The following is a 21,529-nucleotide window of genomic DNA, read 5'->3' as shown; positions in this document are numbered from 1 at the left end:
AGTAAAAAGCTCACATCTGTTTTGAGATCGACTCTGGTAGCAGTAGCGTTATGGGATTTTATAGAAAGGCATTCCAGTCACAGCAACTACTTTCATAAAAGCACAACAGGGGTGCATGAAATTGGAGGAGTTCACTAGGTTAGATCAGTATTCAATCCGGGCTGCACATTCACCCGGGGAGCTTCTGAAAAATCCCAATGCCTGGGCCACCCGTCAGGCCAATTATATCAGAATCTCTGGGCGTGTGGCCTGAGCATCTGTATCTTTAAAAGCTCTTCCAGAAGATTCGCATGTGCAGCCAGTGTTGAGAACTCCAGAGTGAGATAAATGGAACTAGGGAGTCAGGAAAGTAGTCATGAAAAGGATGCCATGTCCAACAACAGCCTGAAGAGTCTGAGCTTTTATTTAGGATACATCTTCCGATGCCAGAGCTTGACAGGCCTTTAGAGATAATGTATCATTTCAGAGAGGGGGACCTGAGGCTCAGACGCTTACTAAGTTTGGATGGCAAGATAATATAGTCAGCACCAGCTCTAGAAACCTTTCAATGTGTGCCTCCTGCCCTAAAAGTTATACTGAAAATTCAGAGAAAAGATCAGATACAACTCTACATTCTTAACCATCGTCTTACTTAGAAATACTGGAGGCCGATACTATGGATCTTCCACCTTTCTAGAAACATGAAATATCAGAATTATTCTCTTATTCACTGTCATAGCTGCAGCATTTATAGCTTATGTTTCACCACGAGGCCAAATATCCTGAGAGGCAACAGTCATTACAAATCTCCTTTCAGCTCTTCCCTGCATTGGTACCAACCTCGCTGAAGGAATCTGCTGCGTATGCCCTCTGAGCATGTCTTCTAATCTGTAGAATAGGAATTAAGAATAACTACGCCCTAACATTCTCACAAATGAGATGACAAGTCAAACGCGTAGTATGTGCTCAGTAAACTAAATGGTAATTGTAACTATTAACTGCACTTCAAAAACATCTTGGGCTTTGTGTAGAAATAGCTGCAGAGGGGATAGAAAGATGTCTTGGTCTTTCTTTGCTTGAAATATCTTAATCTTGCAAAGGTTGTTTTGGTTTCCATTGATTGAAAACACAAATAAACCCCAACCAAAGCACTTCTTATGAAGGAATGAATGGATTTCCAATCTGTTTTCTTGTTTACGATGGAAAGTATGCAATCCAAGGAAAACACAGGTGGTTAGACCGTTCAGTGCCTCTATTTTTATCGTATGTAGAGGTCTCTAAGTATACAAATGCAGATATTTTAAGTAATAGAAAATGAAGACTAACTTCTCAAGGTTAAACGGCTTCAGGTTTCCTATGACACATTTAGGTTTTTCTCTTTTTGCCATTTATTGGGAAAAAAAAATCCAGATCCGAGACAGGCTGAATTCCAAAACCTTTTTTTTCTTTTCTTTTTTTAAAAAAGCTCACAATTATCATTTTCAAAGAAGCATTACTTTTCCCTTAAGGTCGTTTTGTTTTGCATCCCTTTTGTTTTGCAAAAGTCATATCTGCTTTGGCAGAGGAAAGCCATGTTCCCCGGTTGCACGGTTGCGAAATGAGGATGGGAACAGAGACTTGGCAGGTCCCCGGAGAAGGTGGCCCGACCCCGCGGCCCCCAGCCCTGCGCCCCCCGCCCGGGCTTGTGCGGACGTGTCTCGGGCGTGACCTCCCAGCAGCTGCGCCACCGGCTCAGCCTGCGGCGGGAGAAACCCGAGCTCCCAACCAAACAGTTCCATCTTTGGCAAGTCCTCTGGTATTTCAGGCGCTGCCGGTGGGAGGGAGGCCGCGTGCCTCGGAGGCTCTGGGAACGCACAAGCCTTCGCTTCCCCGGGTTTTACATTTCTGAAGGGTCTGAACATCTGCGTTGGAACTTCGAGTGAGGGCAGGGGTGGGGGCTGGGGCGAAAGCAGCAAACAGCAAACGGATCTTCAAGGAGGCTCCAGGGAACCTGGTGCATTCTCCTCCGTGGGGCTGATTTTTCTTTTCTTTTCCCCTTCTCCGCTGATAGAATGTGGCCAACAAGGGCTGAGATATTTAAGCCTTTGCAAGAGGAAATCTTTCTAGTATCATTCTCCTTTCCCAAAATGGATAGAAGTTTTTACAAGACTGAGCCGCCTCTCCCTGCCTGAAGGACTGAGGTGCAGAGTTGCCATGGACAAAAAAGAATGGATTCTTTCCAGGAAAGAAGTTTCGAGGCCACGTAATAGTGTATAGTTAACATTTATCGAGTACTTACTCTGTGCTAAGCACTTTAATAGGATAACTCATTTAATTCTCACAACAACCCTATGAATCTTCTGCAGTAGGATTTTTTTTTTTTTTTTGAGGAAGATTAGCCCTGAGCTAACTGCTGCCAATCCTCCTCTTTTTGCTGAGGAAGACTGGCCCTGAGCTAACATCTGTGCCCATCTTCCTCTACTTTATATGTGGGACGCCTGCCACAGCGTGGCTTGCCAAGCAGTGCCATGTCCGCATCCAGGATCCAAACCAGCGAACCCAGGGCTGCTGAAGCAGAACGTGGGCACTTAACCGTGGTGCCACCGGGCTGGCCCCTAAAGTAGGAATTCTTACTATCCCCATTTTACAGGCAACAAAACAGGCACAGAAAGGCTGAACAACTTGCTCAGGGTCACACAGCTAGTAAACGGCAGGGCTGGGGTTTAAATTTAGGCAATCTTGTTGCAGAGCCTGTGTTTGTAACCTGCCATGCTGACGAGATGAAAGATGCTGTCTTCCCGAATTCCTCTCCTAGCATGACAGATCTCAACCAGGCGGACAAAGAAGCTCTGGAAAGTTTAGAAGTCAGACAGCAAGTCAGGACCTTCCTAAACGACCTGATTTGGTGAGAAGGAGCTGGGTACCGTGGGGTGGTGTATCCAACACCCTCTAGGCATTGTGTACGTGCTGTTTGTTTCAGACGTGTTGGTGGTCTGTTGATGCTCACGCTGTCGTGCTCAGGAAGGGCTCCCCGGCAGTGTGACCTATTCGGAAGGGCTGGGCCAGGCAGTGACAGCAGGTGAGGCTGCAGTGGGTCTGCTACGGGCGTTGGTCCGAAAAGAGAAGAAAGAGGTATGAGAACAATGTACCACCTGGCAGCCCAGCCAGGGCCTGACCTGAGAGTCAGCGGAGGGGCCTGGTCTCATCCTCCCTGCACCCCAGCAGTGTGCCAGGCCCTGGGAGGCCTCCTGCCCTGGAGCCTGAGTCTGCCAGGCCAGTTTATTGATGGACAAGGTTGGCTGGACTGTCGAGGCGTCAGAATTCGTGTCCCCATCTAGGACACCCCCTCCTGGTGTGGAGATATGAGGAGTGGATGGGGTCATGAGCGGTGCCTTTGAGGAGAGGGCAGTGAAATGGTTCGGGATGGTTTGGGGCTCATTTCCCCGGAGGGCAGAAGAACTAGGCTGCAGTCTTCCCCTGCACCCGCCGCAGCAAGCTCCCTTCCACCGGGCCCAACGTCTCTCCAGCCTGATCCGGCCTTGCGGATTCCGCTACCTTTGCGCCAACAGCTCCTAAGGTGCTGTGTTATACCAGCCACGCACCCAGCACGTTTGCCTTCAGTCCCGTGGAAGAGCCTTTCCCGCATGATCCCCTCTGCCGGCACGGCCCTTAGAGCCAGGGGCCTGGCACAGCAGAAGCAGAGAAAGTGCGTCCCCCTCCCCCACTCCATGGGACAGTGATGATAAGGGCACAGAGCGGTCCTGGGCCTGTCGTGTTCCCAGGCCAACCCTCAGAGTACAGTACTCCTTCAGGTGAGTGTGCTGCTGGGATGGGGCATGCATAGCTTTTGTGAGTTCCTATGTGGCTCTGTCACTGGCTTACTGTGTGACCTTGGGCAAGTTACTTAACTTTCCTGTGCTTCTGTCTTGTCATGAGCAAAATGGTGCGAATACTGATAACCAGTTCAAAGGGTTGTTGTAAGAATTAGAATGAGTTAATAAATGTAAAATGCCTGGCATATGGTAAGTGCTTAATAAATACTAGCTTCTGTTTTTACTACTACTGCTACTACGATTATCATTATTATGCAAAACTCAGCAGCTACCTTACCTCTCTGAATCTCATTGTCCTCATCTGTAGGATTGGTGTAATACTGTCTGTTTTATAGGCTTGTTGTGAGAATGAAATAGTGTTAATTACTATTGTAAAGTTTGCAGTAGTGACTAAATGTGTTGCTTTAGCCTAGCTTATCTCCCAGGGGGTGGCTTTATTTTCAAATATGAGCAGGTTTCTTGTCAGAGCTTCAAAATACTGACCACAGCCAGTGAGGGCGCTGGGACAGTCTGCCTAACCCCAGCTACATCCCTTTTCCCAGCTGTAAAATGGTCTGGTAATAACCACCCCTAGGTTTCTTGAGGATATTACGAGGGAAAAATAGACAACAATATACGAAGCACTTTGAGCTCCTGTGAAGAGAGACGCACATAAATGGAAGGGGGTGTTATAAGGCAGGGTAATCACTGGTTTCTGTCCCCCCCATTTTATTTAATTAGGAGAAAACTAGTAATTAGGAAGCATGGCCTTGTTAAAGCTGTGGCCTGGGAAATGGTTCTCTTGGCACCTAATCAGGACTTGTGACACGGCAAGTTTCTGCAAAGTGTGGGCAGCAGGGGACTTTCCCCCAGGCTCAGCGACAGGTCTGCAGATGGTGAGGAATCTGCTGTCTGAGGGCCACGGCCTGAGGGAGCTGACGCAGAGCTGGTGGGGGAGCCTGCCTGGTCGCCTGCTCCCCAGGAGGTCTCCCTGCGGGTCAGCGTCAGCGAGGAGACTCCACCCAGTAGCCTTCATCCCTGGGGGCTTGAAGTCACCCTTATCTGCAGGTTTCAGCTTGCTGCAGACCTGGATCCAAGCTTTTCCGTCACGGGGCATTCTTGGCCCCACTGGCTCCAGGGCTCTGAGAGCACCTCCCAGCTGGGCTTTTCTCTCTAGTTCAGTACTGGGAGGAAGACATCTGCCTGCTCTCCTTTAAATGGGCCAGAACAGAGCAGAGAAGGTGCCCGGGGCCCTGCGCCCGCCCCTCACTGTGCCCTCGTTCCTGAAGCAGCCTCCAGCTGGAAAGACTCGCTCCTCTCTGCAAGTCCTAGTCTGCCCGTTCTCCTGGCTTCCACTGGAAGGCTGCCTCTGCCAGGAGGCCTTCCCTGGTCTTCCCAGTTACTATTACAGTCACGTGTTGCTTAATGATGGGGATACATTCTGAGAAACGTGTCATTAGGCTATTTCGTCATTGTGTCAACCTCATAGAGTGTACTTACACAAATCTAGATTGTATAGCCTGCCACACACCAAGGCTGTGTGATGTTAATCTGATGAGACCACTATCATGTATGCAGTCTGTTGTTGACTGAAACGTCGTTATGTGGCACATGACTGTCCGCTCTTCCTCTTCTAGACTCTATTTGGTATCGTGTGGTTTTGTGTTAGTCCTTAACTTATCTCACCTTTGACTCTGAGCTCCTGGAAGGAAGGGAAAGAAAGTAAGGTAGAGAAATGAGGTATGCCTAGCCACATGTCATAGCCAGAATACCAGCAGAATTGATGGTGTTGATTTCCCCTCGTGGCATTGACAAAGCAAGCAGGAATCTTTCTGAAGAACCCTGAGATGAGCAGTTCTTTTTAAAATTATGAATTATCTTAAATATACAGAAAATATTATGAGGCACCCATGTATCCACCATTCAGATTACCAGGTGTTAATATTTTACCCTATTTGCCTTAAATATCTTCTTATATATTTTTTAAAAGAAATGAAACTTTTAGATACAGCTAAGCCTGTGCCTCTGCACTGGGATCACCACTTTCCCCTCCCTCCTTGGGGTCACCACTTCCCCTTGGCATTTCATAAGGGGCCCTTTTCCTGCAAGCTGCATCCATGGATGGGATTTAGGAGCTTGGTAAACTGTTCCATTGTATGTGAAGTCATATATACACATCTTTCTCACACACGGCAGCTATTCAGGAAATCCTCTTGACTCAACCTTCTCTTGGTCTCCACTGCTCCCACTGCTCCAAGCCACCATTGGACCATTTACTCCCTTCCACAGCCACGGACATTTTAGAGTCTTAGATCACGTTACACCTTTGCTCAAATCCACTAATGGCTCCTGATTTAATTCAAAGTCAAAGTCTTTGTGGCCTGTAAGGCCCTATGCAATATCCATCCCACCGCCTGCTCCTCCAGCCCCCACTCCAGCCCCCTCCCCCCCCTTCCTGCCTCTCTGACCTCGGTCTCCCGCTGAGAGCCATGCTCTTCTCACTTTTCCTGAGACACACCAGCATGGCCCCACCCTCAGGCTGCTCCCTCTGGCTGCCACACTTTCTGCAGATACTCCCATAGTGAAACCTCTTACCTTCTTCATTTCTTTGCTAATATTTCACTTCTCAATGGGGACAACCTGGCATACCCTATTTAAACACAACCTCATCCCCATCAATCTCCTCTTACCCTGCTTGAATTTTTCTTTTTCCATAGCACCAGCAAATTGTTTATTTAGTTATTTATTCAATTTGTTATTTATTGCCTATCTCTTTCTGCTAGAATGTAAGCTCCAGGAGAGTAAGGATTTTTGTCTATTTTTGTCGCTGATGTTTCCTTAGTTCCTGCAGTCATGCCCAGCAGATAGATGTTCCATAAATATTTGTTGAATGATTAAATAAATGGATGGATAAATGAATATGAGCATTTCTTGCTGGAGAGGGTCCTGAACTTCCATCAGATTTGCAAAGGTGTCTGTGACACAAAAAAATGATAGAAACCATTGACATGGTAAATCATCACAAAGTTTGCTGAAGGGGGCCAGCCCTGTGGCCGAGTGGTTAAGTTTGCACACTCCACTTTGGCTGCCTGGGTCTCCCAGGTTCGGATCCTGGACGTGGACCTATGCACTGCTCATCAAGCCATGCTGTGGCGGCATCCTATATAGAAGAACTAGAAGGACCTACAACTATGTACTGGGGCTTTAGGGAGAAAGGGGAGAAAAAAGAGAGAAAGATTGGCAACAGATGTTAGCTCAGGGCCAATCTTCCTTGAAACAAAACACAAAAAAGCTCGCTGGAAATTTTTGGCATGCCAGGTAGCCTGCCAAATGAAGCAGAAACTCGTGAGGGGTTTCTCTCTTTCTTCAACTTATGTCTCTCTGGAGAGCTACTGCTGGCAGCTACTGGGACATCCTTCCCCAGGGCTGGCTATGAGTCTCCCTGGATCAGCCTCAGCCTGACTGAGGTAGGGAGCTGGGGAGGCATCAATGGAGAGTGTGGGCAGGAGCTCGGGCAGTGGGTCAGTTCAAGAGAAGCTGTAATTTTCTTTACTCCTTCTGCGTCTGGGGGCAGAGGCTGAACGTGGCTGTAGCCTCCTGAGTTTCCTTAGGGGAGCTAGGCAAGATGCCCAGACCAACAGGAGCCACTTCCTGCCTTACAGCCTTCAAGCCTAGGCAAGGAGTAGGACCAGGAAGTCTCTTCAGAGCTCCAACTAGGGGAGACCAGACATTGGCCTGTGATGCAGAGAGAGATAATAGGTGAGTGGGGGGAAACCTGGAAAGCAAAATGATACCAAAGGCCATCTCGAGGTAATAGTGGGAGTGAATTGGAGGTGAGTCAGCCAGCTCTCGGGGCAGTTAAAAGACAAGTGGGTAATTGTGGATGCAGTCAGCAGGGCACACACAGAAAATGAGGAACAAGTGGGTAATTGGGCCCATAGGCCCAGGATCCTGCCTGTAATTAGCAAATGGCGGGGCTTTGATATTTGCTTTGGTAACAACTTGTGTAGTAAATTGCAGGGAGGACCAGTGAACCGCCAGCCTTGGAGGTGACCCTGTGTCTATACTCCCCGAACCATTTTCTCACAAACTCTCGCAGGCCGTGCACCCATGAATATAGGCCCAGAGTCGAGTGGGGGAGTGTGTACAACTTTCTGCAGGCTGACAGAAGCCTGTGACAGCTTCTGTGTTCCCTGTTACCTCTTGCTTAAGTTTTTGCCAACTTGGGGCTGAAGCTGATGAGTGTGTGTGCTCCCACTGTTCATACACTGATTCCCACCTTCCTTTAAGCCACAGCCCTGGGACAGAGCTCCTGTGGCCAGAGATATAACCTAGGAATGGCTATGGGGAATTCTCGTGCAAGTGCCAGAGTAGAAGAGGGGGCACAAGGGAGTTCTGCTACAGTCTTGTTGAAATTTTGTCCATGAGGATGGCCTGTGCTGGTCCCTGATCAGGGACTGGCCTTCACAGATTTCAGATCTGTGTTTGCCTTTGTAAGCTTCTGAGAGGTTCTAACCAAAGTGCAGACCAGAAGCATAGGAAAATTGCATTGGGATTGTCATGGCAAATATTATCAATTGCCACAGATGCAGAGAGACTAGTGAGCACAGGTACTGGACAGAGTGCCATGTGAAAGTGTCAGGAGACCTAGTTTGAATTTGGACTCTCTACTGACTCTTTTTTGGGTCTTGACCAGTGACTTAAACACTTGTGAGTCATCTCTGTCATTTATTGGTCTGTTTTTATTGACTGATTTTTCTCTTGGTTGTGGGTAAACATTTTCCTGTTTCTTTATATGTCTAGTAATTTTTTATTAGATAGTAGACATTGTGAAGCTATGTCATTAACTATTTGGACTTGACTGCCTTCTTTTAAAGAGTGTTAGACTTTGTTTTGGCAGGTGGTTAACTTACTCATGAAATTGTTTGATGCCTTTGAGTCCCTCTCTAAGCTTTGTTATGGAGGGTCCAGAGTAACCTTCACTCCAGGAATAGTTCAGCCACTTTACTCAGGTGTGACTCCTCTGGGCTCTCCATTGAATGCCCCAGAGGATCACCAGGGACTCTACCCTTTGACTGATTGGTGCACAACCATTTTCCCACCTTCTGAGAGCTCTGGGTTGCTCAGCTTACTACTCTCTGGTTATTTCTTTTGCCTCGTCTTGTTGAATTTCATGTCATACGCACATGGCCTAATACTCAGGACTCAAGAGGATACCTCAGCAGACTTATGGTGCTCCTTTTCTGTGTATCTCCGCTCCTTTCTGGAATTGTGATCCTCAACTCCTAGCCACTTCAGCTTCCCCAATCTCCAGTCTCTCTCTCCTCTGCTTAGTGAATCTGCCAGGCTGTGCTTGTGATTTCCAGACAGAAATTACCTCAAGCATAAATCCAGGGTTATTTTAAGCTCACCTCACTGATCCTTCCTCGGGGGGAATCACAGTTTTGCACCGCCTATTTCCCAATGTCTTAAAGCTGTTGTAATTCTGTCAAGACTAGAAGTTGAAGTCTTCTCAAGTTAATAAAATTTCAGTTTCCCCAAGTGTAGAAACAGAGCGTAATAATATTTTCTTCAAAAGTTAATTATGATAACTGAAATACATAATAGAAATGAAATACAATGATGCATAAAATAAGCCAAGAAGCATAAAATAAGAAGAGTTAATAAATACTGGTAAATTGGTATTCTGAGACTTAATTTGCAGCGTGTGGGTGGGAAGTTCCCCACACCTCCAACAGGCAATTCTCAGACATCAGCAGGGTGTCCAAGAATTCAACTTAATTATGACGTTATCTATCTGGAGATAGCATCAGATTCCACAGATTGAGAGCTCAGTCCTACAAGATTGCACAGCCACCCTTGCCCACTTCAGATGCCAGTCGCAAGCCCAGGCTCTTAGCTGTGCTTCTGACCGAATGGCTGTAGGCTGGAGGTTCCAACAACCTCTCCTTGGACTTCAGATGCTAGTTGCAAGTCCAGGCTGTTCCCTGTACTTCTGACTGACTGGCTATATGTCAGATGTTCCCATGACCCCCTCTCCTCAGGTTCGATTAATTTGCTAGAGTGGGTCACAGAATTCAGAGAAACATGTTACTTGTGAGATCACTAGTTTATTTTAAAAGGATATAACTCAGGAACAGCCAGATGGAAGAGATGCGTGGGGCAAGGTGTGTGGGAAGGGGTGCAGATTTTCCATGCCCTCTCTGGGCACGCCACTCTTCCACAGCTTGCAAGTGTTCACAACCTGGAAACTCTCTGAACCCTGTACTTTTAGGGTTTTATGGAGGCTTCATTGCATAGGCATGACTGATTAAATCATTGGCCATTGACGATTGAACTCAATCTCTACCGGTTCTCGCTTCCCTGGAGGTTGGGGGGGGGGGGGGGTGCGGTTTGGAAGGGAGTGGAGGGTGAGGGGGAGACTGAAAGTTCCAACACTCTAATCACATGATTTGTTCTCCTGGCAACTAGCTCCCATTCTTAGGTGCTTCCAAAAGTCACCTTATTCACATAACAACAGACACCTTTATCATTCCCAACACTTAGGAAATTCCAAGCGTTTTTGGGAGCTGTGAGCCAGGAACTGTGGATGAAGACCAAATATATAAGAGAAATACATTTTGGTCACCTGAATGACCAAATATATATTTCTTATAAATCCCAATATCATAACTAGTTCCATCTTTCTTTTCCTTGACGCCACTAGTATAAATGAATTTAGCGTTTTCCTGAAATTGTAGAATTTTAGAGCTGCAGGGGATTTACCTCAGAGAAGATGAGTTTGTCCAAGAGCCTCATTTTACAGTTGAACAGACTGAGGCTTAATGAGGGGAAGTGATTTTCCCAAGACTTCATGGCCAGTAAGTAGGAAAATGAGGCTGGCATTTGGGTGTCCTTGCTTTCAGCCTAGGAGGCATCCATTCATTCAACTCACACTTATTGAATATTTACTAAGTTCAGAGCACTGAACTAACTGTTGTGTTGCCTGTATATAAAGTTCTGGATTGCAGAAATGTTTAAAAATTGATTTTGGAACATATTAGTAGATTTAATAAATCAGCGTATAATTTTGGGCTTCTCAAGAGTGAGCAGATCTGACTGGCGTTAATTGGGGCAGCCTCTGTTGTCCAAGGCAGAAATGCAAAGTGCTTCCGGCGTGCAGCAACATGAGCTATTCCATTATCATGCTTCAGACATATGAACATTTCAGGTAATTACTGTGGTTTTATGCCTCCGTCCATCACGGTTATAGAGAAACTAAGGATTTGCTTTGCACGCGGCCATTCCAGGCACTCAATGCAGAAATGGATGATGAAACTTTAAGGAAAGTGATCAGGATATTGCAAGATGTGAAAAGAGCAATATAAGGTGTCAGGAAGCCTGGGTTCTAGACCTAGTTTGTTACTGCTCTTCTCTGGGCCGAGATTTTCCTGCCTGTAAAATGAGTGCAATAGACTAGATGACCTGCAATGTCCATTCCAGCCTGGAGACTCTTTACATCTGGAGCTCTACGCTGAGCTCTCCCTAGTGAGAGGCACCATGAGGCTTGGCCGGGGGGAGGGTAGGAGCCAAGTATGGAGGACGTGGAAAGGCATTCTAAAGCAAAGGGGCAACAAGAGTCAAGGTGATGGAGCAGAGATATGGTTAAAATGGAATTTGTGATCTGATGCACAGCTGGAATGTAGAGAAGAACTGGAGGACCCAGGAGCAAGCATCCCTGCCCCCTCAGATGTTCTGTAAACCCTGTTTGAGAAACTCTGCATTATAGGTTAAGAGCTGTCACCTGAGGGGCTGGCCTATTCACATAGCGGTTAAGTTCATGCACTCCGCTTCAGTGGCCTGGGGCTGGCCAGTTTGGATCCTGGGCATGGACCTACACACTGCTTATCAAGCCATGCTGTGGTGGCATCCCACATAGAAGAACTAGAAGGGCTTACAACTAGGATATACAGTATGTACTGGGGCTTTGGGGAGAAAAAAAAAAAGAGGAAGATTGGCAACAGATGTTAGCTCAGGGCCAGTCTTCCTCACCAAAAGGGCATACCAAAAAAGCAAAAAAAAAAAAAAGAACCTATGAATTAAAAAAACAGAAAAGATGTCACTTGAGTTGTCCCTTTGACATCAGAGGTTGCAAACACAAGTATGAGTAGTACAGAGATTGAATAGTGAGGCAGGATTGAGCAGAAGGTAGATATTTTATGTATGTATATATATAATTTAGATTACGGCTGAAACAAAGACAGAAAATTTCAAAATATCATGTAGAACTCCTGTCTTCTCCCAGAACAATGCTCAGATCTTTTTGGACTCTGGTTTGCAAAGCAGTGGTGAAAGGGATAGTGGTAGATGAGATGGGAACTGTTGGTCAGGAGGACATTCTAGAAAGCCTTGAATACCAGGCTTAAGGATTGGTAATTTATTCTGTAGGTTGTAGGGAGTGATTGGAACTTTATGGGCAAAAGACTTATGTGTTCAGGTCTGTGTTCCTGCTTTCTCTGGTTATAGTGTGGAGGATGGACAGGAGTGGATTGAGACAGAAGGACCCACCGGCCGGGGGACTGGCACAATAGTCCAGGAGAGAAAGGATGAAGGATGACGAAAGAATGAGGCCCCTGACATAGAGTGAGTGGTGGAAGGATGCTGAGGTTGAAGAACGACTGGAGCCTGCCTGCTGACTGACACGGAGGTGAGGGAGGAGCCCACCTTGCTTCCAAGGGCCCCCGCCCCTGTGATGGAGCAGCAGGTCACTGTGGAATCACCTCTGAGCCTGAGCAACGATAGAAAGGGGTTTAGGAAATAGACAAATCTGGGTGTTTACTTGATTCATTCTGAATTTCTTCCATGGGAAATAAGGATAAGTGCACCCATTCCTTGGAGTTTTTGTAAGGACTGATGAATTAGTATATACGAAAGTGCTAGGACATGTTAGCCACATAGTAAATTCCCAGTAAATGGTACTTTATTCCATCCATCTATTTATTAAATCCATGCAAGTTTGGAGGGAAATAATTAGTAGAGTTAGACCATAGCAAACATTTTAAACCTATTTTGAGTAGAGAGATCAGGGCTGAGGGGGTCTCTGTAGTGTCAGACCATCCCAGCCACGAGGCTGGGCCACTATTCAAGGCCAGAAAGTTGTTTCCAGCAGCATCAGGTCTGTTTCTTTCCCCTCCTTTCATTACCAACCCCCCCGCTGTGATCCATTTCTAGGTCTCTAATGTAGTAAACGACAAAAAAAGAAAGAAAGGAAGGAAGGAAAGGAAGGAAGAAAGGGAGGAAGGAAAGAAGGAAAACACAAACATTAAATTGATCCGTTTATTTTCTCCTTGATCTTTTCTGAGGACACACCTGTGCCAGGCACTCATCCCCAGGTGTGTAGGAGGCCGTGCTGTTCTCCTCTGCTCCATGATCAGACAGTAACATCAGGTCTGACGCCCGCGTGGTGGCCTTGCCTTGGGAGAGGCAGGCTTCGGTGGCGGTGCTCCATGGAGCCTAACCTCAGTTGCAGGTCTCCCATGTAATGAGCAACTCTGGGCATTATTTCTCAGGCTCCTGATCCCTGCTTGATTTGCCCATTGTTCAGATCAGACACACCCTTCCACGCTGGCCTCCTCCCCTCTTCTCAGTTCCAGGGGCCCAGTGTCTGGAGCAGGAGAAACCCTTCACTCAGCTCTTTAGTCAGGACTGCAGCCCTGGGTGCAGAGCTGTCTGCCAGCCAAGCACAAGCGGGAGCAGGGAGCACTGTCAGGAGAGCAGAGATTTAGCCACGTCAGATCCCTCCTTCCCAGTTCCCTCCCTGCCTGTGCCCTAGGTCACAAATCCCCAGGCAAAGCAGCTGCAGCTATGATCTCAGACTCAGAGAAAGCCTGCAGGCTCGCACCTCCCCTCTTAGCTTCTAACCCAAATTGGAAGTTGCACTTTACACAGCCTACCATTGAGGGGTTGGGTTTGAGTCCCTTCCCCTTGAATCTGGGTGTGTTTGTGACTGCTTTGACGTGTAGTATGGCAGAGGTGACCCTATATGACTCCAAAGCTAGGTCATAAAAAGCCACGTAGCTTCCACTTTGTTCACAGGAGACTTGGTTCTCTGATCAACAGTGCCCACTGAGCCCAACCTTCCAGCAAGGTCCACCCGTGAGCCTGATGTGTGAGTGAAGCCATCTCAGACCCTTCCCACCAGCCCATCTGCCAGCTGAATACCTCTGAGTAACCGTCGTTCGTGCCACGGGGAACAGAATTGTTCAGCCAAGCCCGGCCTGCATTCCTGACCCATGCAAATCATGAAATATAATAAAATAGCTGTTTTAATCCACTAAGTTTTGCGATACTTTGATATGCGGCAATAGATAACTAGAACACTAGACATAAATAGAAGAAACTTTGCTGATGGCTTCTGATAAATTTAGGCTGATTTCATGTGATTCACCCCATCCATCTGCTCCGGACCATGATAATTCTATCTTGCTTATACTTGGATCAAGTTACCTCTTAGCTGAGCCAAAACTTCACCTGGGTTCACAGACAGCTCCCGGAGCCACAGCAGAGCTTTCAAGCTTCCCAACTCTGGTTGGGTTGTCAGTAAACTTCCATATCCAGCCACACATTCCACTTAGTTCAACACCATGGTTGTGTGCTACCTTAATCCAAATGATTTGCAAAAAATGCTACAAAATGAAGTGTGACCGCAAAAGTCATTTTCTGTGGATCCGGATAAACAATGTAGAGACAGCATTTCCTTAGCATCGCCACATACAGAAAGGACATCTTTCTATTTCTTGGCTTTCACCTCCCCTCACATGTTGAGTGCAGGATTTCCACATGGCAGTTTTTCTCCCCTGTTAGCATGATTCTTGTCCTTACTTCACAGGGAGTGCTGGAATGGAGACATTTTAAAGGAATAAAAAGTCAATGAGAACTAAGCGAAACCAAATCATCAGCCTAGATTTCAGCTTTGATTTGGGGAACGTTCCCAGTTTCCTGAGTGGGGTGAGTGTGGCAGTAGAGGTGGGCTGTGTCCCCATGATCAAGCAGTATGCTTATGTGAGCACTTCTCTCAGCACGCTAACAGGACAGGCACGGACTTAGAGTTAGAGGATGTGGGTTCAGACCTGAGCTCTACCACATGCTCACCATGTGGTCTTAGACAAGTTATTTAATCTCTTTGAGTCTTCTCATTAGTCAAAAGGATACAGTTTTAACCCATCTCAACTGTCTTAGTTTGGGTTTGGCCAGAAGCAGATGCTGAGACAAGGATGTGAACGCAAATGGTCTACTTGGAAGGAGGAGGGAGCACAGGGAGAGGTGTGGGCAGTGATAGAGGGAAGGGAAGGCAACCAGTAAAGGGTTCGTTATCAAGCCAGTTACCCCTGTGGGCAACTGCAGCTTAATCTCAATGAGGCTCCCAGAAAGGTGTAAACCACGTGTCTCAAAATTCTCCTCTTTGAGGGGTGAGGGAGCTGGGGTATTTACACACTAGCTCCTCTCAGCCATTGGCTGAAGGCTGGTCCCCAGAGGGAGTTAATTTCTCAGAGAGTGCTAATTTCGTAGCTCATCTGGACTGCTCCCATTCTGGAAGAAGCTCTCAGGCCCAGAGACTCAGATACCAGTAGTTGGAAAATTTGGAGCATACTAAAAGGATGAATTTGGAGGCTCCCAGGCAGTGCTCTGATAGCATCTGTTAGAAAGAATTGAACAAGATGTGTGTAAAAAGCTAGGATACAGCGGGCACCCAACGAACGCCAGCTCATTTCTCTTCTCCCCTTTCTTGATTGCCGCAGGCCACAGTGACCTCTGCCTTCTCTTGTCCTTATTAAATACCCAGCACTTGGTACGTACTGTTTTACCCACTGAGAGCTTGTCCCCCCGATAAACAGTAAATGCATCAAGGGTCAGCTTCTCCCATTTCTTACACTTTGCGGCACCTCCCACAGTACCCGGCTTAGCAGGAAATATATGGTAGTAGTAAATACCAGCCAGACAACACGAGCCAAAGAACCTGGTTTGTAATGGGAAGAGTTTGTATAGGTCTGGTGGGGTGATACATGTAAAAGTGAGTTGACATATATAAAGTACTGTACTAATGTGGGGGGACGATTAATTATCCAGTTGATCGTTCTTCTTTTATTTGTGGTAGCCTAGATCATGAGGTTAAAGACAGCAATAACACTTTGAGGATACAATGACTCTCAAAGTGAAAAAGAAAGAATTTCTTCTGGGAAATCAGTTTTCCAGTCTCCCTTTTACTTTTCCCAATTATTGGGAAAAAAACTAATTCTCTGTTATCCTCTGCTTCATTTGCATGGTACTTAATATTTAGCCATTGGCATTGGCCATGTGGTATGTAGATTATGAGGCAACGAAGGATAGCAGAAGTTATTGACTGCAGGCATTCTCTAATGATTTTGTTGTTAGTGCTGTTGTGTCGATTTCAACTCCCAGCAACTCTGTGGACAGCAGAGCACAAGGCTGCCAGGACCTTTTGCGCCATTCTCTCACCTTCTGGTGCTCTATCAGACAATGCTTTGCTGTTATTCATACGGTTTTCATGGCCAAGTTTTTCAGAAGTGAGTGGCCAGGTCCGTCTTCCTAGTCTGTCTTAGTCTGGAAGCTCCACTGAAACCTGTCCACCATGGGTGACCCTGCTGGTATTTGAAATACTGGTGACATAGCTTTCAGCATCACAGCAACACGCAGCCGCCACAGTGTGACAACGGACAGATGGGTGGAGTGGTTCCCTGACTGGATATGTATTAATTCTCATAATAACTCTATGAAGGCAATTCTGTTATTTCTATTTTATAGATGAGGAAATGAAGGTACAGAGAGATATTAGGCAACCTGCCCAAGGTCACACAGCTATTAAGTGGCAGAGCCAGGATTTAACCAGCTTGCCTGCTCCAGTGGTCGTAATTATGCATGCACATAACACTTTTTTCTAAATTAACTATAGAGCAGCATAGTGTTGGTGTCCTGAATCATTTTTTCCCTTCCAGCACCAGTGCACAATAAAGCAATATGTATACGGTTATTGGGAAATTGGTCCTGACGAATCTCATATTGTTGCTTTCTGTCTACTTTCTCGTATATTGCTAATAGGTCCATTGTGATCAGAAGTTCGCCGAAGTGCCTAGCTGGATAGAGACTGACTTCCCAGTGTCATATGTGCTCTGAAGAGTCTGCTTCTTGGGGAGCAGAGGGTGTAAGTGAGCGAGCCAGAGCCTGCATGGGGAGTCAGGAGGCGCGGGCTCCTGTGAGGCTGGACACTCGCTGAGGGGACGAGATGGTCTGAGCTCACGCTAAGGTGACCAACTGTCACCGTTTGCTCGGGACTGAGGGGATCCCTGGGATGTGGGACTTTTAGTGCTAAAATGAGCATAGTTCTGGGGAAATCGAGATGATTGGTCACTCAAACTCATATGCCAAAGTATTCAATAAGGATGTTGTTTTTAACCGGAAAACAAGAAGGAACAGCTCTGTGGTTTTTCAAAGTGCTGAGAAGAAAGCTCCTAGCTGTATCTCAAAAGTCAAGTTTCTGAGACAATAAGAAAGTTGCAGTGGGAGGAAATTTGAGCCAGAAGACCTGAAGTCCCATTTATGGACTTTGTACTGTGTTACTTAGGAAATCATTCTAACCTCTCTGACCCTTGGTTCGCTTACCTGAGAAATGGAGATGATAGCCCAGCCTGTCTTACTCACATAGGTTGTGGCTGCCATCAAGGGACATAATGAAATTGGAAAGTTTATGCATTATGCATTACGCATTTGGAAAGTTATGCATTTATGCTCACCACGTTACTACAGGATGACTAAGACCTGCTGCCAACAACCATCATGGCAGACAGTAAGTTCAGGTCATCTTGATGAATAAGGGGGAGGTCAGCCCCACGGGGAAACACAACATCTCCATACATACCTCTAATACGATGTGGAAAGAGTCATAGGATCCTGTCAACTGAATAGACCAACCCAGGTTCAGCCAGCATTTGAGAATGCATCAATTCCTTCTGAGGTCTCCAAGAGTCAAGATTTGTCCCTAGAAACTCAGAGGAAAGTATATATTGATGATAATGAAATATCCAAGACATTAGAACTCTTATATCCCAAGAATCTGTAATGACTTGCTCGTCTCTCCCTCTGCCTCCCGCTAACATTGCTCCTGTGACCTGGGTAAGCTGCCTGGAAACCTAGACTCTGATGTCCCCTGAGCCCACATCCCTCCCTTCAGAGCATAGAGGCCGTATTTCTTACTTCAGTCTCATGCATCAGCTGTGTTTCCTTGTGTTAACGTCTGCTGTGGTCTCAACTCAGGTCAAGACTTGGCTCTGGACCCGGCCTCTCCCATCTGCCTTTTCCACAATTAAATCTATGGATGTGGGACCTTGGAAGCTGGGGCCACAGGACTGGGGCTCCAACAGATTTCTGTGTACTCGAGTCTCCTCTTTTGAGGGGTCCAGGGTTTGGCTGCTGAAGGACGTACAGAGAGAAGTTTTCCATGACTCTTCTGCAGTACATCGTGGAGCTTCCAGATTAGTGGTTCTCAAACTTCAGCACGCGGAAGAACGCCCTAAAGTGCCTGTTAAAATGCAGTTTCTGGGCCCTGTCTCCCAGAGTTCCTGATTCAGTACATCACAAGAATCCGGGCTTTTCAATAAGCTGCTGGGCTGCTTCTGAGACATGCGCTCTGTGAGTTGTACTGTGTAGAACTTCTGCTGGGAATTGGGGCGCTCTAGTTAAAGGGAGATTCAAGCTAAGCTAGAAAGATGTATCAAGAACTTTTAGAAACTGAGAATCTGATATTTAAAAAATAACTTAGTCTTTGGTGCTGTGCCTCAGGGCACTATTATTGGCCGAGGTAGTCATCGGTTAGAATTGAAGCAAGTTTTGGGGTCTTTTTCATTTTCTGATTGTTTGGATGTTGGTGAAATAAAAAACTGACCCGAGATCTTGAATACTTTTGCAAATCTTACCTCTTCTGTCCTCCTGATGTTTGGGAAAGCGAGAACATAGATTATTGTCTCTGTTAGAAGGAGAACTCGGCCAAATTATTTGACTTTAAAAAAACCCATAACTGCATTATTTTACTATTTCCATGCATTTGTACATGCATTCCCTCACTCGACCCTCACAGGAAACTGCGTTGCAGCTGATATCATTGTCTCTATTTCCCAGGGGAGGGAATTGAGGCTCAGAGAAGTTATGGGACCTGCTCAAGGTCACAGAGTGAATAAGTGATGACACCAGGACCGAACTGGCTGCTCTGGCTCCTGATATCACACTCTTTTCAATACCTTCAACGGCCTCTCTAGAGAAGACAGCTGCACAGCTGATACTGGAACCAGGAGACCCTGATTGTTGGGGAAGGAAATGGTTTTTCCAGGCCCATGGACACCTCTGCTCCCAAGATTTAAGATCCACTGTGACAGTTTGCTAGACATGCCCATCACATCACCTCCCAAGCAGGGGAAAATGAAAAGGAGCCAGCTCCAGATGGTTCCTTTAGGACTTTCTAGATAAAAAAAGGACAGATGGCAACTTAATTTAAAAGAAATGGAGGAAAAAATGGGAGATAACAGTGACAAATGGACATGGATGTGTTCCTACAGACATGACCTTCTGGCTGCGTACTTGCCTCTTGTCACAGCTCTTTCTGTGTCTAGCACCTTTGTCTCACCCCTCGGGGCACCTGGGGAGGTGAGGTGGTGAGCACCGACAGTTGCTGGAATTTATGGGACCAGCGCAGCCCCTCTTCCCACCCTCGTGGTAGGAAGGGGAAGCATGATCCATTTCCTCCCGGGTAAACAGTTTCACAGGAAGCATTTATCAAATGTCACAGGGGCAGTGGCGGGGTCTGGGATCAGTCAGACAGGATCTGCGCCTCTCCGACTCTCCCAGGCAAAGGCTATGGGTTTTCTCCTGCACAGTCCCACCCTCTCTGTCTCGTCTCCCATCTTCTCCCAACCCGCTGAGCCAAGGGAGAAGAGGACAGACCTGGAGCCCTCCAAGTCCACTCCACCCCTTGGAGTAAACAGAGTTTCTGTCAGGCTGGGCACCTATAATATAGCTGAATGCCAAGATCCTTCCAGAAGAAAAGCTGATAAGGAAATGTCTGGAAAAGCCTCCAGCAAATACAGCTCCATTACTCCTCATGGCTGGACTTCGACTCTGAAACCATCCCCCCTACTCTGAGGGGAACCTGAGACTCATACTTGACTCTTCTTAGGCTGGGGAAGGTTGGCCATGCAGGACGGCTGCTTTAGGGTTCTCTCCTGCATTTTCAGGCTCCAGCCCCCTTGTACCAAAGCCAAGGAAAGAAGCCTTCCCTCACCTCGCCTGCTTTGCCCTCACAGGGCCCACAACTTGGCGTCTTTTCTTTGATGAGAAGCAGTGTGAAGTGGTAGTTAAGCCAGAGGCGTTTCAATCTCAACTCTGCTGGCTGTGAACTGCATGACCTTAGGCGAGTTACTGCACCTTCCTGGGCCCAGCTTCCTCGTATGTCATTTCCTTTTATACATTTCCTGAGCCTCATCTCTGTCTTAGGCACTGTGCTAGGTGCTGGATAAAAATGGTACCTCTGTGGATGTGAAGGTGATCTGGCCACGAAATCTGCTACCCATGGGTCGCCAGGGTTGATTTGGCTGATCTGGCTGGCTCAGCGGGTGTCCCCCTCCTCCCTTCCCTGCTCCCTGTGCATCCCTCCAGAAGCTGCGGCTCAGTGTGAGAGGATGGCCTTCCCAGATAGAGGAGGGCCATTCTTTGTTCTTCCGTCATGGGTATCCGAGTAGCTGTGCTCGGCTGCTAGACCCTCCAAACAAGCTCTCAAGGTCCATTTGTAGGAGAACGAAGGGTAGTCAAGCTTCCAAGATTCTAGACATATCCAAATGAGGTGCTGCGTGGGGCAGTCTGCCTTTCTTAAAAAAAAAAGCAAAAGCAAAAGTTACCTCCTTATAGATTTGTTGTGAAGATTAAGTGAGACAATTCAGTCAAACACTTAGCAAATCATCATAGGATAGGTACTCAATAGCTGTTAGCAAGAGTTATTCTCACTATTATGATTTCTATGTCTTTGCAGAAGAGTAGAATTTGCAAGGCCATTTGCAGCCTTGCATGCCTCTGACCCTCTCCAGCCATCCCAGAGAACCTTTCTGCCCTTGTCATTGAGTGAGGGCTGCCGTCTCCCTGAACTTCTCTGTGGAACCACAGCCCATTTACTCACTCACTCTGTTATTTCAATCAGTCAGTAAAAATGTATGCGAGTGTGTCCTCTGTGCTGGCCTGTAGGTTAAGCGTAATGGAAGATGCCAAGAGGAAGATGAAAGACTACAGCCCAGCAGCCCCTGGCGGACGAGGACATAACCAACTGCAACTGAATCAAAGACAGAAAGAGGAGAGACTCCAGAAGAGCCGGAAAGTGGCAGTCCTTCGGGCAAAGAAGAGGATGTTTCCAGCTGGGGGTCTGAAGAAAGGCTTGGAATGGCTTCACGGAGGAGGTGGCATTTGGGCTGTGCTTCGAAGAAGGGAGAGGATTTGGTGGGTCCTGTGGAGGTGGGAAGAAGGGGCATGCCCGAGCTGGGAGGCCTGTTGCCTGGGCAAAGGAAACCACGTTAGCTCGAGAAAATGAAGCCCCTGGTCTCCAGGCTGTCAGATAATTGTGCAGACATTCTAAAGCTTCCATTGTACTGTCAATAATACTTATGGGCCATTTTTCACATACATTATATTGTTTGAATTTCACAAAAATTGAGTGAGTCAGGTAGAGCAAG

The 21,529-nt window shown here is 46.9% G+C and overlaps 2 long non-coding RNA genes across 2 annotated transcripts; one reads left to right on the top strand and one right to left on the bottom strand.

Moving 5' to 3' along the window:
* The first annotated feature begins 1,642 nt into the window (after positions 1-1,642).
* Positions 1,643-18,718, top strand: LOC138918985 (uncharacterized). The gene is made up of 2 exons (XR_011428802.1): positions 1,643-3,770; positions 16,866-18,718. It is a non-coding gene; the product is annotated as an uncharacterized lncRNA (long non-coding RNA).
* On the bottom strand, positions 14,058-18,145 carry LOC138918984 (uncharacterized). The gene is made up of 3 exons (XR_011428801.1): positions 18,018-18,145; positions 17,683-17,802; positions 14,058-14,643 (listed from the first exon to the last, which is right to left on the bottom strand). It is a non-coding gene; the product is annotated as an uncharacterized lncRNA (long non-coding RNA).
* Positions 18,719-21,529: the final 2,811 nt, after the last annotated feature.

Source organism: Equus caballus, chromosome 19 (assembly GCF_041296265.1).
Source record: "Equus caballus isolate H_3958 breed thoroughbred chromosome 19, TB-T2T, whole genome shotgun sequence".
In the NCBI taxonomy this organism is placed as follows: Eukaryota; Metazoa; Chordata; class Mammalia; order Perissodactyla; family Equidae; genus Equus; species Equus caballus.
Note: the sequence above shows the minus strand (reverse complement) of the source record. Positions and strands in the feature narration are given on the sequence as shown.